This window comes from Bufo gargarizans, chromosome 6 (assembly GCF_014858855.1).
Source record: "Bufo gargarizans isolate SCDJY-AF-19 chromosome 6, ASM1485885v1, whole genome shotgun sequence".
NCBI lineage: Eukaryota > Metazoa > Chordata > Amphibia > Anura > Bufonidae > Bufo > Bufo gargarizans.
This window is the reverse complement of record NC_058085.1, coordinates 50,171,920-50,189,730: the sequence shown is the minus strand read 5'-3', so window position 1 is coordinate 50,189,730 and position 17,811 is coordinate 50,171,920. Positions and strand designations below refer to the sequence as shown.

The 17,811-nt window shown below is 44.4% G+C and overlaps 1 protein-coding gene across 2 annotated transcripts in view; it reads left to right on the top strand.

Annotated features, from left to right (window-relative positions):
• Positions 1-17,811, top strand: part of SDK2 (sidekick cell adhesion molecule 2) — a 601,666-nt gene that overhangs the window by 140,418 nt on the left and 443,437 nt on the right. The gene's annotated exons all lie outside the window — the stretch shown is intronic.

Here is a 17,811-nt window from a genome sequence, read left to right as displayed (position 1 = left end):
GTACAAACTACATACCTAGACCATGCTGGAGTAGAAGCCAGGTTGTGTGGTTCTGCCATATTGGACATGCGTGTATACCGTAATATAAAGGGGTATAAGACAGTTTGACTATATGGTACCCAAGGCTGGCCGGTTTTCTTAGTATACTTAAGCTGGCCATACACAGTATGCCAGTACTTTGGTCGGCCAAACCCGCTCATAGTTGCCAACTGTCCCGAATTTGACTGGACTATCCGTGATTTTCAGCAAATTCAGGCTGTCCTGCGCCAAAAATGGGCTGGGCTAAAGTAAACCCCACCCATAATTGGGAGTTCCCGCAAAGAGACTGGGCTTTTCCAGGGGGCAGGGCTTAGATGCCCGGATTTTACCAACTAAAACTTTGGTAAGTATGCCCACTAGGGCTGTGCCTGCCGTTCCGTTAACTACATTGTACTTGATGTTTTTTTTCCAGCATCCCTTTAAGATAAGCCTATGCCATGTACACTTCTTCTCTGTCATCCCTATTATAGAGAATGCCTGCAGAGAACATGCTCCCAGGTAATATCCTGAAATTTACCGCTCCTCGTGTCCTATCATGCTGTGAAATTACTGCACTGCTGGACATACGCTAAGTAACTTCTTAAGTTCCGGAGCCTTCTAACATGGCGTTGACCTTCTGCATGAGAAGGAGCTAGAAGTGAATAAGATTCGGATTTGACCTCCTCCATGTGGCATTCAGAGTAATTAGAAATCTTCTCTTTGCCGGGGAAAAAACTGCATCTGATTAAAAGTCAAAATCTGCATTTAAATGGTAAATTCTCCCTGCATTGAGGATACGGAGGAGCCGAGGGCTGGCAGGGCTGGGACCTTGCATTCTCCCTGCCTATTACACTTCTTAGTACTGAATTATTATGCAAATGCAATTCCATCTCTCATTAAAAAAGAGAGAGCAGCCGAGAGTAGGGACGGGAAAATAGACAAAATCGTCATCTCATAGCCTCCTCCTTATGCAACGAAGCTTCTCCAGCCTCACGCCATCATGTGGACACCGGTCTCCTATGTCATTAATCTTTAATATTTATTCATTTGGACCTGGTTGGCTTCCTAAACCCTATAGGTCTATACTCAGACGGATATTCGGATCTGAGCCTATTCTCTATGTTTTTCAATTATAATTTTTTCTTTGAAATTCATACTTTAATTTTGGATACGTCTTTCAAAAGAGAGGGACGAAGCGGAACTGAGCCTTAGTGGAGGCCCGGGCATGAATGGGATTTCAGATAGGTAAGGAAAGGGTTATTTGGGGTGATAAGGAGGAGTTAGTGGAGAGCGGTAAGATGGGGTAGGTGGAGTTAGGTTAGGAGGTGGATTGTTGGTACCTTTAATAAAGGGGTTGTCCCTCGAAAAATATTCTACATTTTTCCTAAGAGCACCTGGATCTGAATATTTTTGTGATTGCATCATAGCCAGTGAGTTATTCAATAAAATGTATCTGCTGTTTGAAGTCAGCCTAGGATCAGACCCCCCCCCCCCATCAGCCTCAGATTAGACCCAATAACCCTCAGATCAAACTTTTATCAGCGTCAGATCAAAACCACATCAGCCTCAGATCAGACCCCCATCAGCCTCAGATCAGACTCCTTTGAGCCTCAGATCAGACCTCCATCAGCCTCAGATCAGACCTCCATCAGCCTCAGATCAGACCTCTATCAGCCTCAGATCCGATCCCATCAGCCTCAGATCCGATCCCATCAGCCTCAGATCAGATCCCATCATCCTCAGATCAGACCCCTTCAGCCTCAGATCAGATCCCATCAGCCTAGGATCAACCTCGCTTGCTCTGGATGGCGCTGCCACTCTGCTTCTCCGGGACTCACCGCACTCTGCAACGTTTCTTATGGCCCGCACTGCACTGTGACCTGATGTCGCACAGCGTCAGGTCCAGGCTCGGACTGGCCAACAGGGGTACAGGGGAATCCCCCGGTGGGCCCCTGAGCAATGTGGGCCCCTAGTCTCCCACCCCCTGCACAAGTGGCACATAACACATTAGATTTACTGCACTACAGACATATATTCAATGTACAGCACCTCAACCAGCCTATGTTCATATAGAAAACCTGTTGGATTATTTATTATATTTGAATGTATCCGTACGGTGGCCCCTCAAAATACATTTTACTGGTGGGCCCTAGGTACCCCAGTCCAACACTGGTCAGGTCATAGTGAGTGCCTACATGCACTACGTCCTGACGCTGTATGCTGTCAGGACACAGTGCAGAGCATTGCCCGGAAGAAGACCAGGGAGGGTGAGTAGAGCCAGCGCCCACTGCTCCCCGCACCTCCTGCATGCTAATGACCGCTTCCATAATGGAAGTGATCATTAGCATTCGGACTATAGGACACGCTGCCCTTTTCTCTCTCAGTTTTGGGGGGCGTCTTATAGTCTGAAAAATACTGTATATATCAAACTGCTCAGCTCCTCCTACTCTGTCAGATGCCGCCTTTAGCTCAGACACCTTGTTTAATATGACAGGCTAACTAATGGGTTAATGCAAGTACAGACCGTCATTTTTCCTTATCCTTATAAATGCATCAAGGCACCTCCCCCCCCCCCCCCTTTACTCCTCACCTTTAAGGAATATGCAGTCGCCTCAATGGGTTCTAGTGAAAAGATCAGCGGAGCACAAGCCGAGACATCCTTATTTACTAAGCTCGGCTGTAATGAGATGCTGGGGAGTTGTGTTTTGAGATAAGTGAACTTTAATGGTTTTCAATAGTCATTAACCAGAGTCAGCGCAATCCAGCCACAGAGACAAGGCCCGTCCTTCTGGATCATTTTTCCTTCAGCATTCAATGCTTCTTCTCCGCTTCTTCTAGCCCGACATGCTGTGCAATTATATTAACATGCAACACGCGATACTGAGAAGGAGCGTGTGTACATGCAGTTATTGGTTTTTGTTGTTTACGACAATCTTATTGAGCGGATTCCAACTAACAAGCATATGTAGAACTACATATTTTAGTGTATGTTCCGTTTTTTTAAATAGGTTTGTGGATACAAGGAGCATATTTTATAAAAATAGCATTTTATCCACAGTTCTTGAACACCAAAAGTGCTATTTTTTTTAATTTAAAGGGGTTCTGCAGTTCTATTAAACTGATGACCTATCCTCTGGATAGATCGTCAGCATCTGATCGTCGAGGGTCTGACACCTGGGACCCCCGCCGATCAGCTGTTTGAGAAGGCAGTGGCGCTCCAAGGGCGCCGTGGCCTTCTCTCGGTTTCCCTCAGGCCTAGTGACGTCACAACTAGTATTACTGGCCTGGGTGTCGCTAAGCTCTGTTCACTTCAATGAAGCTTAGCCGCGCCCAGGCCAGTGACATCACTGGGCCTGCGGTAAACAGCAAGAAGGCCGCTGATCGGCAGGGGTCCCAGGTGTCCTAACCTCGCCGATCAGATGTTAATGATCTATCCAGAGAATAGATCATCAGTTTAAACAAACTGCAGAACCCCTTGAATTGCATGAACCCGTGCATTTGGAATGATAACTATACCCTGGAGTAATAACCATGCTAAAATGAAAATGTAGCATACTTGTTAAAACGTAGGCTAAGGCCCCTTTCACACGAGTGAGTATTCCGTGCGGGTGCAATGCGTGATGCGAACGCATTGCTTTCGCACGGAATCCGGACCCATTCATTTCATGTGTACATGAGCGTTGGTTTTCACGCATGAGCGCAGGTTTTCATGCTTGAAACTCGCAGCATGTTCTATATTCTACGATTTTCACGCAACACTGGCCTCATAGAAGTGAATTGGGCTGCGTGAAAATTGCATCGCATCCGCAAGCAAGTGCGGATGCGATGCATTTTTTACTGATGGTTGCTGAGAGATGTTGTTTGTAAACATTCCGTTTTTTATCATGAGCGTGCAAAACACATTCATTTGCATTGTACCCGCACGATAAAAACTGAACAACTGAATGCAATTGCAGACAAAACTGCACAGTGCACCGTGCACCGCAGCTTCTCCACTTTCCCTACTTAGCCAGGCCCCCTTCCTTTGACTGACACAGCCAGGCATTGTACCTTTGATCGGCCCTTTAATCCCTCACATTAGCGTACATTCTGTAGTTAGCACATGTGCAGTACATCTCCATTGGGTTTCCCTGCTAGATCATCATCATCCTAGTGCCAGGCAAGAAGACAATTAGGATGCCTGGCCCTATCAGTCAAGGGAAGGGGGTGTGACTAAGTAAGGAAAGTGGAGGAGCTGCGGTGCACCCAGGGTCTAGGGCACAACGTTCCGTGCACTGAAGCCCTACTTAGCATATTAATTTAAAATAAGCAAAACAGATTTGGATGATAAAGGTATAATTTTAATCAGTAGAATCAACAGGACCTGGTTATTAATAGGGTTGATTCTGGTCATTTTAAGAGCTTCTCCATCTAAATTAGTTTTGTGTTTTTTTTCTTCCAAAAATCTGATTAGTAAGACAGAAAGTTATAGAGAAGGGTATGGCTTCTTTACAGCGATGCATTTATCTGCCCCTAACTGTCCTGCTGTGAGCTTAAATGGGTATTCCCATCAAAGACAATGGAGTCATATCGCTAGGATATGCCTCCATTGTCTGAAAGGTGCTGGTCCCACCTCTAGGACCCACACCTACGCCGAGAACAGAGTGATAGGAGTGATGGCTGGAGGACCCCGGGTTTCCCGGGATCCGGCCATCGCCAAGCGGGGTTCCCATACATGTGAATAGGAGAGCACCACGCTTGGATGGCCACTACAACCATCGATTTCTATGGGGCTGACGGAAATAGCCAAGCCAGCGCTCGGCTATGTTCGGTGGCCCCATAGAAATGAATGGACGGCGGCTGCGTGGTGCGCCCCCCCCCCCCTTCCCCGCTCCATAGGTGGGACCTGCACCTACCAGACAATGGGGGCATATCCTAGCGATATGCTCCCCATGTCTAAGATAGGAATACCCTTTTAAGACCCCATGTTAAATGCCCTGGTTGTAGTTAGACTGCCAGCGTGCTATTCTTCTTTGCGCTATTAATCAGATTATTCTAAAAATACATTTAGTTATAAGATGTCTTTTAAGCCTTGCAGAACTGAAGAAAACCTATTATTTGAAACCCTTTCCATCTTATCTGTTTTAGAACATTAGGTTCTATTTGATTTGCCTTTTTATATTCATTGGATGCCCCACTCTTGGCTTACTCTCTTTTTTATTCATGACTTTATTTTTTTGTCCTTTTTTCCTCTTAGATTTTTTTTTTTATCTAGGGCTGTAAAGTTTTGACACTGCATTAAAAGGAAATCAACCTCTTTTCTAGGCTGCCATCTCGCCCGTATTTTATCACTGAAAATTAGACTTTGTTCCAATAAGACATTAGAAGCAGCGGTCGCAGCTTTATTCTATTAGAGGAATTGTGGCTTCTGTCCAATGTGGCGACGCTTCCTGGTAGATAAATCCCATCTCTGAGGAATTCTCCAAACTGTACAGTCAGGATCTCTACCACCACATACTAGGAAACGGAATGGCAAACCATGTTCATGCTCATGAAGGACATGACTGATGTTCTGAGAATGTGACAGCCGCCTGGACCTCACTGTCAGGGCGTTGATTTAAGGTCATTTCCAGTCACCGTTGATATTAAGTTCTTTCCCGAAATGTATTTTTACAAAAATATGATTTAGCCCTACTTCGAGCAACCACAAAACGCAGATCTGCAAAGTACAGATGAAGTCCGTGTGACATCTGTGTTGCATCAGTTTTTTTTCTTTTTTTGTGGACCCAGGTTCACATTTTGAGGCCAAGTAGAGGACATGTTCTTAAAGTACACAGATGATCAGCGCGCTTTCTGCATCCATATGTCCATTCTGAAAAAATAGAACATTTTCTATTCTTGGCTGCAAAATGTGGACCATGGACCCATCAGGGTCTGCAAAAAAACTAACAAAAATGGAGGCAAGACTGACATCATCCATATTTTGAAGATTCTCTTTTTGCGAACCACAAAATACGTAGTATAAAGCTCTCTAATGTGACCATTTCTCAGGTGCCCTAACAGGGCATGTAGAGGATTTTGTTTTGGGCCTGCTTTCTATAAGGCAATGTGGGTCGGCCATGCCCGTGTTGCGGACTGCATACTGCAGATTTGCGAAACACAGGCACCGGCCCTGTGGACTCTGCATCGTTGTGCAGACCCATTTACTTCAATAGGTCCACAATTCTCGAGATGAGACAAAAAATAGCACATATCCTATCTTTTGCGGCTCGGAGGCACGGACCCAGAGGCACAATGAAACACACGGAAAACCTTTAAATGGGCACGATCGTGTGAATGCAGCCTTAGCAAGAGTGGTCAATGTCAGCAGCTCCTTTGCTGGTTGGACCGCCCAATGATTGTATATTATGTGCGACCATGACCACCTCTAAGATGTTGTGGTCACAATATTTAGGAGATGTTAGTAAAACTTACGAGAAATCGTATAGAAAGGACATTGTAGAATAGAATCCGATTTTTCAGCCCAAAGACTGCACTGTCACTACTGCCATATCCTAATGACATTTCCTCTTCTGACTTCTGTCATATTCAGTATGCTATAGGAATGTTGTACGCGTCCATATGTTCATTCCACATCGAAGCCTACGTAACGGGTTTTTGAGGAGTGTCAACCTTGTGTGTGGAAATTGATGTGAGTGCTTATTTAGATGCACACAACCTGTCGCAGTTACTATGCCAACACTAAGCTTGACAGCAATCAGGACAGGAAGTGTTGTAATGAGGACATGGCAACGTCACGATACATCAGCCCATATGGTATAAACATAGTACAAGTCATGAAGATCACAATGTTGAATTGTCATGTTGCATCAGTGGGGTCCTTCAACCTAGCGGTACTGCAGCACAAGTCGAAAAAAAAACACTACAGAAGAATTTTTAGGTCACAGCCTGGTCACAAGTTGCAGCCTTCACAGACCGCTATGCAAGTTGACCCCTCTGTGATTATTATTTTTTTTACAGCAATTCACAGCTTAAAAATAGTCGCTCAAAAGCAAATTACAGAAGTATTGTTTATGTTGCAACTGGTCTGAGACTTGCTGTTGTCACATCTAGAGGTTCTACACCTAAGTAGGTTTCTGCTCCGTAGGGCTGCTGGTGCCACAAACCCCATTGGAGTGGAGCAGAGGATGGTAATGGAGGTGGTTCTAGCTGTAACTGTCAATCAAAGTGACAATCCTCACACCGGTGCTCCCTAGGGCCAGGGCAAGAGGAGGCACCCTGATGTTGGGGCTCTTGTTTGATAGTAGTGCAGTACCCCAGTAAAGGAGGTATCTGCAAAATGTTATATTATTTCAAGTCACCTAGCATGACTTGGTATGGTTGGCAGGGACACTTAATCACCCTGTTCCTCCCCTCTTGGCAGGAGTGGGCTGGTCCTGCTTCCTGTCTGGGGGAGAGAAAGTGAGGGAGGAAAGAAGTCCATGTGCTCATACTCCTTAGGCCTCAGAATATGGAGACTAACAGATTACTATTACTATTTGTTCTGCAGCATGAAAGAGAGAAAGAAGGAAAGACAAGAACTTAGAATCTGCATGGCTAAAGCATAGGAGTCAGCAAGGTAACCTGCAACTGCAGCTATACAGACTTTTCTGCTTGTGAGGGACTGCAATTTAGACACTTAGCACACTTAACCACATCCTAGCCAGGCATGCCTCTAAAGACCTATATTTTAGTGGAGGTTACAGCCACAATTAGCAGATTACAGTTGCAGGAGTCAGTAACCAGGTCAGCTGTAGAAAGTGAAGGTCTCCCTACTAAAGTGCAGAATGGGAAGTGGCCAAAGTTAGTGTGGCTGGAACATTATCTTGCTGATAAATGCCCCCACCATTAGGGGGCACCGTAACCATAAAGGTGTGTCTTGGTCTGCAGCAATGTTTACTTAGGTGGAACAAGTCACATCTACATGATTCCAGGACCCAAGATTTTTAGCAGAACATGGCTACCTCTGCCGCCATGTCTTGTTTACATAGTGCATCCTAGTGCCATCCATTTATACTTCCTGAAGTAAACAACGTACATGCACCTGGCCATCCACAGAAAATGTGGCTTATCACAGCAGGCCACCTTCTCTCCTGCTCCATGCTGTAGTTCTGATGCACATTGTAGGTGCTTTGGCTGTTGGATAGGGGTCAGCATGGGACTTTTGACTGGTCCGCAGCTACCTGTACATAGCCCTATACACAACAAGCTGCAATGTCCTCTTTGTCCTGACACCTTTCTATCATAGCAAGCAGTAACTTTTTCAGCCATTTGCTCTACACTAGCTCTTCCGTGGGATTTGACTAGACGGGCTAGCCTTTGCTTCCATGTGCATTAACAAGCCGTGGTTGCCCATGATCTAGGTGTCCATTCTTGAACCCCTTTCTGTAGATACTTACCACTGCTTATTGGGAACACGCCTCAACAAGACTAGCCATTTTGGAATTTTGGACATATTCCGACCATGACGTCTACACATCAAAATTTTTGTCAAAGTCGTTCAGATCCACGTGGCCATTTTTCCTTCTTCCAACACAGTGTCATGAAGAATATCCCACTGGCATTGTCTGGAGACAATCAATGTTATTCACTTCACTTGTCAGTAGTTTTAATGTTATGTCTAATCAATATATATATATATATATATATATATATTTTAATACCAGCACACGACTTTTAACATTCCCATTTGCTTTTCCTGGATAAGTCTCAGCATGTAGATCGTTTCTCGACACCTGTTCTGGGCAAGAAATCAATCCGTTGGATTAAGCCCGCTACTCGGAGGACTCATGATTTGAACTGATGAGAACTGACATTGACCGCCTTCAAGTCGCTTTTGGCCACATTTCCATGGCATCACGATCCGGCCCTGACCTGTAAGGAGACCCTGGAGGGACCTCAAGATGGCTGTGTTCTTCAGCCTAAATGTTCTTGATGTCATTTTATCCAGTGATGTGTACAGACACAAATTACAGTTTACAGCACCCTTGTGATCTGAAAACATCCACGGGGGTCTCCCCCTTTCCTTCATGTTGTACGGGAGAGGCATCCTAAGAGTCTACTGCCGGCGCGCAGCATGCCACTGATCAAACGAGTCATTTAATTAATTATAACAGCCACAAAACAACATTTCTGCGCGCTTGTTATTCCTAATTAAAGCGCTCCTTTTGATTTGCATCTCGCTGCCTCCTTGCTCCCTTCTCACTTTCTGGATAGATCCGCCTGACACCCTCACACAAAGATACCTATTAATATCTTGTTTATTTTCTTGCAAATTTTCTTTTGCAAGACAGGTACCCGCCCCCCTTTTCTTCTGCAAGACGCAGGATAGGGATTAGATTCAAGTCCAGTCGAGAAGCACGATCTGCTCTGTACATGAGGTCTTGACACAAGGTTAGGAGAGGTTGGGGAGGTTGAGTAGCCAGCGGAAGTCTCCATTGCTCCTCTCGCTATCAGGGTAGAAGCTTCCATTGCTGTGCAGAGTATGTTCTTTGATATTATCCTGTAGGCAAACTCCTCGTCATGCTGCTCCCTGTCGAGACAAATACATATATTATTTAGTGCTTTTAAAAACGTAGCTTATTGCGGTTGTCAAAGATCTTTTTGTGGAGTGTAAGGTGATGTACACAGTGGTACATTCATAGCCCCTTATGCATCGTGTAGCTGCTTGAGGGTGGCTTAAAGGAACTTTCAATGTGGACTCTCACATATAAATAAGTAAAAAAAAAAGAAGTAAAATCAGTATGAAAAAATGCTATACACTGCTTTGCTTAAAGAAACACTCCAGGAAAAAACAATACACGGTGGTATGCCTAGTACAGAGCCTAATGGGGCGGCACAGAACACGGGGACTCTTCCTTTGGTGTCCTTTGAACCCATGACCTGCATGGCCCCCTCAGGCCCGACATAAGGCATAATACAGTCTAACAGTTTTGCCTGAAATGTTTTTAAAGGGGGTTCTGGGATTTTGATAGACCATTAAAGGGGTTTTTCGAGATATTTTAACTGATGACCTATCCTTGGGATAGGTCATCAGTATCTGATGGGTGGGGGTCTGACACTCGGGACCCCTGCCGATCAACTGTTTTAGAAGGCACTGGCACCCACAGTAATGGCGTGGCTTTCTCATAGCTTACACTAGGCCCAGTGATGTCATGGTCATCGGTCACATGGCCGAGGTGCAGCTCAGCCCCATAAAAGTGAATAGGGCTGAGCTGCAATACTAAGCACAGCCACTATACAATGTACGGCGCTGCGTGTGGGCGCTATTGTAAGCACCGGTGCCTTCTCAAACAGCTGATCGGCGGGGTTCCTGGGATGACCTATTCAGAGGATAGGTAATCCGAATTAAAATATCTCGGAAAACCTCTTTAAAATCAGGTCATTGGGGGTCCTACTCCTGGCACCCCGTCCCCCACTGGATTAGATGATCAAAGAGGCCAGTCTACGGTCCCGTACCCTTCATGGTTTACCAGGCACAGCTGACAGACATTTTAAGGCACTATGCCTGGTTTTGTAGATCAGTCTCATTCACTTGAGAACGGCAGTGACCAAGCCCAGGCTTTGTGGCCCCTTCATTTGATAAAATCTGTGTTATTTAAGCCCCACCTATTTTTGGATCGGGGCAGTCTGAATTTGCTGGGACTGTCTCTGAAAATCGGGGACAGTCCCGCCAAATTCGGGACATTTAGGATCTTTGCAAAATGGAAGCCATGATGCAATGACAAATCCATGTCATGGTGGACACCAACTATGCCTGATGGACACAACATTGTCTTAGAATGGGGTTTGTTTGGTCTCGCCAAGCAAAAAATAGTGCCAAATGTGACGAAATCTGTGACAGAGGTCCCTAACACAGATGTGAACACAGCCTAAACAAGAAGCATGGGTCTCCTAGTATCTGGGTACCCGTGACTGTACTGGGGAGGGGGTAGTGTTGGGTTAAGACTTTCAGATTTTCTGAGGAATTAGGGGCAAATTTATTAAAATTGTTGTAAGGGAAAACTGGCTTAGTTGCCCATAGCAACCAATCAGATTCCACCTTTCATTTTTCAGAGCTCATTTGGAAAATGAAAGGTGGAATCTGATTAGCTACTATGGACAATAGGCCAGTTTTCCCTTACACCAGGTTTGATAAATGTCACCCTATGTCTGAAGTCATATTATAGTCCAGCTACTGTGAATGGTCGACACCTCAGCTCCCCAACTGTTCATTATGGAGCTTTTCCATAGACGAAGCGCTCGCTTGCTGCTGTTAAAAGCACATATGCCAGCCAGGGGCACAGGATGTTTTTACTAGCACTGAATTAACACCAGCCTCGATACATCTGCCATGTAGTCACTCCAGAGAACATTCTGCACAGAGAAAAACTTGAAATGCATAATTTTTCAACCATTTACGGGTTTTATACTTTTTTGCTTTCTGCAAATGCACACAGCAGACTGAGACACGAGGAAAGAGCCCACTGTTTTGGGATGATTGAAACGCTGGAACCTGCGGTGACCTCGCACGCAGGAGCTCTCACAATCTTGCAGCGCGCTCTTATTGGCATACGATTTCGACATGGTTTGACGTGAAGCGAACCAATTCCCATGGAAAGGTCCTAAATATTCTGCAACAGCACATTTGTGCCCGAGACGTTTCCACAGAGAATTAACCGCATATTTCTGAATTTTTGCTATGGGCAGGAGTCGGCGAATTCTGCGATGCAGTCAGTTCAAAGTCTGGGTTTTCTGCTATCCTAAGGTCTCCATTGGATGTGGAGAAAACCGAGTGGAAATCCCTAGAGGTGCTGAATATTTCCTGCCATACTGGTCTCCATTACCTTTGTGGTCTGCCTCATTGCTTGTCTTTGATGTAAGAGGTTGGCCCACCTCATTGCGTATCGATAGCATATGCCACCAATGTCATATAGGTGCAGGTGCCACCTCTGGGACCCACACCTATCTCAAGAATTGCAATGCGCCACCCCTCCAGGGCTAATCGTGTTCCAGGTTTTAGGAATGCAGAGTGGTGAGGCAGCCTTATTAGTTTGGTGTGTGTCACGGTGCTCCTACCTGGATACCGCCACTCCCGAGGCTTAGGCTCTATAGCAAAAAAAGGGAAGAGTGATAGTTGGTGGAGTAAGAGTCCAGACTTGGTAAAAGTTCAACAGTTTTACTTGAGTAAACTTGCATCCAGATAATATTTGATCTTTCTCTGGCTCCAGCAGGTTTTGGGGTAAACTGGCAGGTCAGCTCAGACACTTTGCTTTCCCTTTCTCTGCTGTGCTAAACTCTAGCTTCAGTGTAGTTACTGGACTTTATGACGGTTCTGTGACCTTTGAGTGGGGTGCCTTTGGCTCTTGACCCCCTTGAAATACACTGTCGGGGTGCCTTGCCAGCTGCTTCCCCTGGAAAACTCACTGCGCCATGTCTAGTCGGCCATTTTCGGCACTCCAATAGAAGTGAATAAAGGCTGGGCACACTTGCACCCTGGGTCCCATTCTACAGATAGTTGTGGATCCCAGAGATGGGAACTGCACCTATCTGACATTGTGATATGCCACCGATATGTGAGCGGTATTGTTGATTGAGCACCAAAGTGCTCGTGTGCTCTGGCCGAACACATCGGTATGCTCGTGTGCTCTACCAAGCACCTGAGCACAATGGAAGTCAATAGGAGAACCCCAGGCACCCGCTGCTCGGAAGAGAAGATGGTGTCTGGTTCTCAAAAAAAAGGTTAGAAATTGATGGAAACTCCTTCAAAATGGTTTGGAAACACCATTAAGAGGATAACTGGATGCGTCTTGGACTCCTATTATCTATGACATACAATAGACAACCACAAAAAGGCTATATGCCAAAAGCCATGTGCAAGCCATCAATCTATCCATGGGACAGATAACAGGCTGAGTCAGCATACCTTACAATGGCAGCCTTGTGCACTATGAGACATTCCAAACCAGATCTCATTTGACTGAGAACCAGTAAGCTTCTAAGTGGCTTCACATCTGTTGGATGGCTTGGGTAGACCTGTGCACCTAGATCAATATCATTAGGGTGACAAAAAGTTTTCTGATTGTCCTAACATAATATTCAATAACCTTTCTATACAGTTTTGTCATGTAAAAACTCATTTGCATAAACATGGGCATATGGGAAAGACATGCAAATGAGCAGAATCTGCCTTGTTTTTCAGCTGAAAAACCATTTGCATGGAAAATTTGCGATCTACACTACTCATGAACAGCGCCATCTATTAGTTTCATAGTCTTATGACAAGACTATTAGTGTAGACTTTTGCATGGAAAATTTGCGATTAGGATATTCGCAATCTACACTACTCATGAATAGTGATGAGCGGCAGGAGCTATATTCGAATTCTCAATATTTCATGAATATTTTGTAGAATATTCGACATATATTCACAAATTTTGAGAATTCGAGATTAAGCCAGACCTGCTAAAATGTGAAGTTGCACGTAGTGCAATCAAATATTCTAATCACTGCCGATTAGCGCAATGGCGAATATTTATCTGCATATTAAGCTATTCGAATGTTCTGCTGTGCTAACCATTTTCTCCAGTCTCAGGAAACCTATACCAGCTTGAAAAATGTAGCCAAAGTGACCCACGCCTGTATTTGGCGTTACGAATTAGCATTACGCGATTTTTATATTGCCGATTAATCACATTCAGTAGTCATGAACAGCGCCATCTATTGGATTCATAGTCTTATGACAAGAATAATAGTCTTGTCATAAGACTATGAAACCAATAGATGGCGCTGTCCATGAGTAGTGCAGATCGCAAATTTTCCATGCAAATGGTTTATCAGCTGAAAAACAAGGCAGATTCTGCTCATTTGTATGTCTTTCCCATATGCCCATGTTTATGCAAATTACATGACAAAACTGTATAGAAAGGTTATTGAATATTGTGTTAGGGCAATCAGAAAACTTTTTGTCACCCTAATGATATTGATCTAGGTGCGCAGGTCCACCCAAGCCACCCAACAGATCTGAAGTAACTTTGAGGCTTACTGGCTCTCAGTCAGATGAGAGCTGGTTTGGAATATCTCATAGTGCACAAGGCTGCCATTGTAAGGTATGCTGACTGTCATCTACCTCATGGATAGATTGATGACTCGAACATACCTGGCTTTTGGCATATAGCCTTTGTGTGGTTATCAATTGTATGTCGTAGATAATAGGAGTCCAAGACGCATCCAGCCATCCTCTTAATGCTGGTTCCAAACCATTTTGATGGGGTTTCCATCAATTTCTAACCTTTTATTGTGAACCAGACACCCTCTCTTCTTCAGAGCAGGTTGTGCCTGGTTTGATGTTCGGGTCTCACATTGACTTTCAATGTATTAAATTGTACTCGAGCACCCGCAGTATTCGGCCGAGCACTCCGATGTGCCGAGCATAGCGATGCTCGAGCCGAACTGCAGTTCGGCCGAGCATGCTCGCTCAACACTAGTGAGCGGTTATAGTGCTACCAAGCCATACTACTATAGTATAAGATAACCTAAAGCACACTGCACATACAAATATTCAGGGTATTACAAAATATATCTTTATTAGAATTTAAAAAAATACATAGTAAAAAATATGTAAAATGGCACTGACAAACAAAAACCACAAGAAGGTGCCGAAATCAGCTGTAAGTATGCATAAGACAAATGAAGAAGCAAGGGGATAAGTGCATAACAGTAATCTACCTGCCATGTGGCGCACCCCACCCACCCAAAAAAAAGGAAAAAAGATATAAACTATACACGAGCGACCCAGGTGGTCGGTCACACACACATGTCACCAGCCATAAGTTCTGTTATAAAGGGAAAGAGCTACGACAGAAAGGACATGCCCCCCTGAGAAAGGAACTGGCCACTGAGCTGCCAGGCTGAAATAAATCTAACAGATCAAAGTAATGAATGTGGAGATCTCTGGATCCATGTGAGGTACAGGGCTGGGTCTAGCTTTGTTAGAAAGGTATTTTCATGTACTATAGGAGGTCTAATTTTTTACATCAATCATGTGATAACCCTTTTAACGACTGCTGTTTTCTTCACCATATGTGCTGCAAGTAACTTATTTGGACTGAGATGGACACACATGCTCAGTTCTATCCTTCAGCTGCCTCCTGAGCTGTGATAGGGAGAGAGCTGCAGCAGAAAGGACACGTCCCCTGAACTGCCAGCTTGATATAAATCTTACAGAGCAAGGTGAGCAATGAATGAGGAGATTGTTAGAAACAGATTGACTGATTGATTTTCATTTTTTACATTAACCCCTTTAATTTATCTAATGATACCATCAAGACATTGGCGGGTTTGTCCCAAAATTATGGGCTGTAGGTATGGGTTGGCGGTATATATAGAATGGCAGCATACATGGCCATAGGCCCATAGAAATCAATGGTGATATCACAGCTCTATAGGCCGCTATAGTATGTTCCTGCAGTTCAGTGTTGTCCTTTGCTCACTTTTCTTCAAACTTTTTTGTCTCTTTACTTTGTCATTAAAAGGATGCTTCATAAAAAAAAAATCCCTGTTTTTGCAGATAAGTGGCTAGATAGTTGGATGCGTGGGTGCGCGTGTGTAAAACGCATTTTAGCTCTCACATCACATAGTCTTTGCATCATGGTAATGAGAATGTATGGAAAATGCTGAATACACTTCTCGCTGCACATTCGGCATGGCAAAAATAAAAGCACCGCTCTAGGGATTAATAAAGTATTATGATTTTTTTCCGCAGATTGCATAAGCGCTGTACAAGTGTGATTTATACCTTACAGCGTAACAAAATTTTAATTAAAAGAGGAGGGGTTGGCAACCTTTAATGTTTGACTTTTTTTTTTCTTTCCCCCGAAACTGTTTTGCTGTGCACGGAGTCCAAGAAGTGAAGGTATCCCGGTAATTTTGTTTTTTCTGTCTCAGCTCCTTAGCTTTATTACGGTGGTTCCCCAGGGGTAGTCCTTTGCTTTCCACTGTGGGAGGTGGAAAATGTGAAATGGCGCCACCCAGTGGAGACTGGGAATTCTTTTCAGACGCAAGTCCCACCCATGAAGAGTCAAATCTTCTAAACCTTTCTAAAAACAATACTTATAAGCCACACTACCTCTTCGGGGGCAGATACCGTACAGATAGGAGAGGGGCCCCCCATGCAAGACCGGTTTATGAGCTACGTGCTCTCAAGCCACTCATTATAGAGCACGTCGTAATGTCTACCAATCCCTGAGAATGAAATGGATTAGCTTAGTACATTGCATACACTGTAATAAGTGACAAAAAGCAGCTTTTAAGGTGACAGCGGGCCCCCCACTTTCTGAACCCCGGTAGCGTCTAGTTACCTAAGAAACCTTCAACACATGTCTCCCGGCCCAAATTCATGGCAGTTGTCCGTTTTGCGGACAAGAATCTGCTTTGCCAAAATTCACAAAGAAATTTGATTTGTTACTAATTGCTTTGTCATGATTCACATTCCATTGTATGGCAATGGCAGAGACTGATGATCGCGCGGGCCCCCCCATCATTGAACCCCTTAGATGCCATGTTCAATGCTGATCGCGGCATCTAACAGCCACATTTAGGTATTTCTGGGGTTAATCAGGGGTTAAAAAACAAAAAATACACACCTCATCCATTTGCTCTGGGAGAGGCCGTCGCTGCTATCTTGATTGAAGAAAACGCGCCAAATCTTATGCGCGCTGATGTGATGACATCACTACGTGCGTTTTCTCCAATCAAGATGTCCATGATGGCCTCTCTACGAGCAAATGGATGAGGTATATATTTTTAGTTTTTTTTACCTCCATTTCAGGAAAAATTAAAGCTTGAGAGAATTCTGCTTCATGATAAATCTAATTTTTCCTGAAATTCGGATCGACGTCTAGATCGTTAACTTCGATTCAACACTACTCTCCAGTATGGCTCCTCTCTGACATTGAGAAGCCCTCACCCTAGTCCTCTGAGGCCTTCTCATGCATCTTAGGGCTCATGCAAATGACCACAAAAAATACAGATGACGTCCATGTGCTGTCCGTATTTTGCTAAACAGAACAGATGGCCCCTAATAGAACAGTACTATCCTTGTCCATAATGCGGACAATAATAGGACATGATAAAAAAAATTGCGGAACAGACATACGGAAATGGAATGCACATGCAGTAGCTTCTGTTTTTTTTGTTTTTTGTTGTTGACCCATTGAAATGAATGGTTCCACATATGGACCGCAAAGAAAAATGGAATGGACATGGAAAGAATATACGTTTGTGTGCATGAGGCCTTATTCAGTCTAAAACATGGATCCATATTGTGAATATTAATGAGGGGAACATCAGGAGTATAAACTCAAAATGGCAGGGTACAATATGATGTTCTTACGTCCAAGCTGGGAACACCAAATGGGATGAAGCATTAGATGGTCGGAAAAGCTGTTCCTCTCCGGCCCTGCTGCGCTCGGGGATGCAGAATGGCTTCATTAGGCAGAACTCCTGTTTTTTTTTTCTACCTAATTAAAGTCGGTCTTTGATTTCCATGGTAGAAATCCCTACTAGTTTGCATAATGTGGGTCCTGTGATGACTTCCCATTACCCATTGGTTGCCGCTGTCTATACGCCAAGTGGGCCCACTTCAAGGGTAGGAATTTAATCACGACATAGCGGGACGGCAAAAATTAAACTGCACTTATAAGTCTATCGAGGGAAATCCGGGCCTGAAATATTATGGCATATGAGAGCAATCAGCTTCCAAGATGAGATCATCGTTGTGATTCTCTTGCTTTTGCC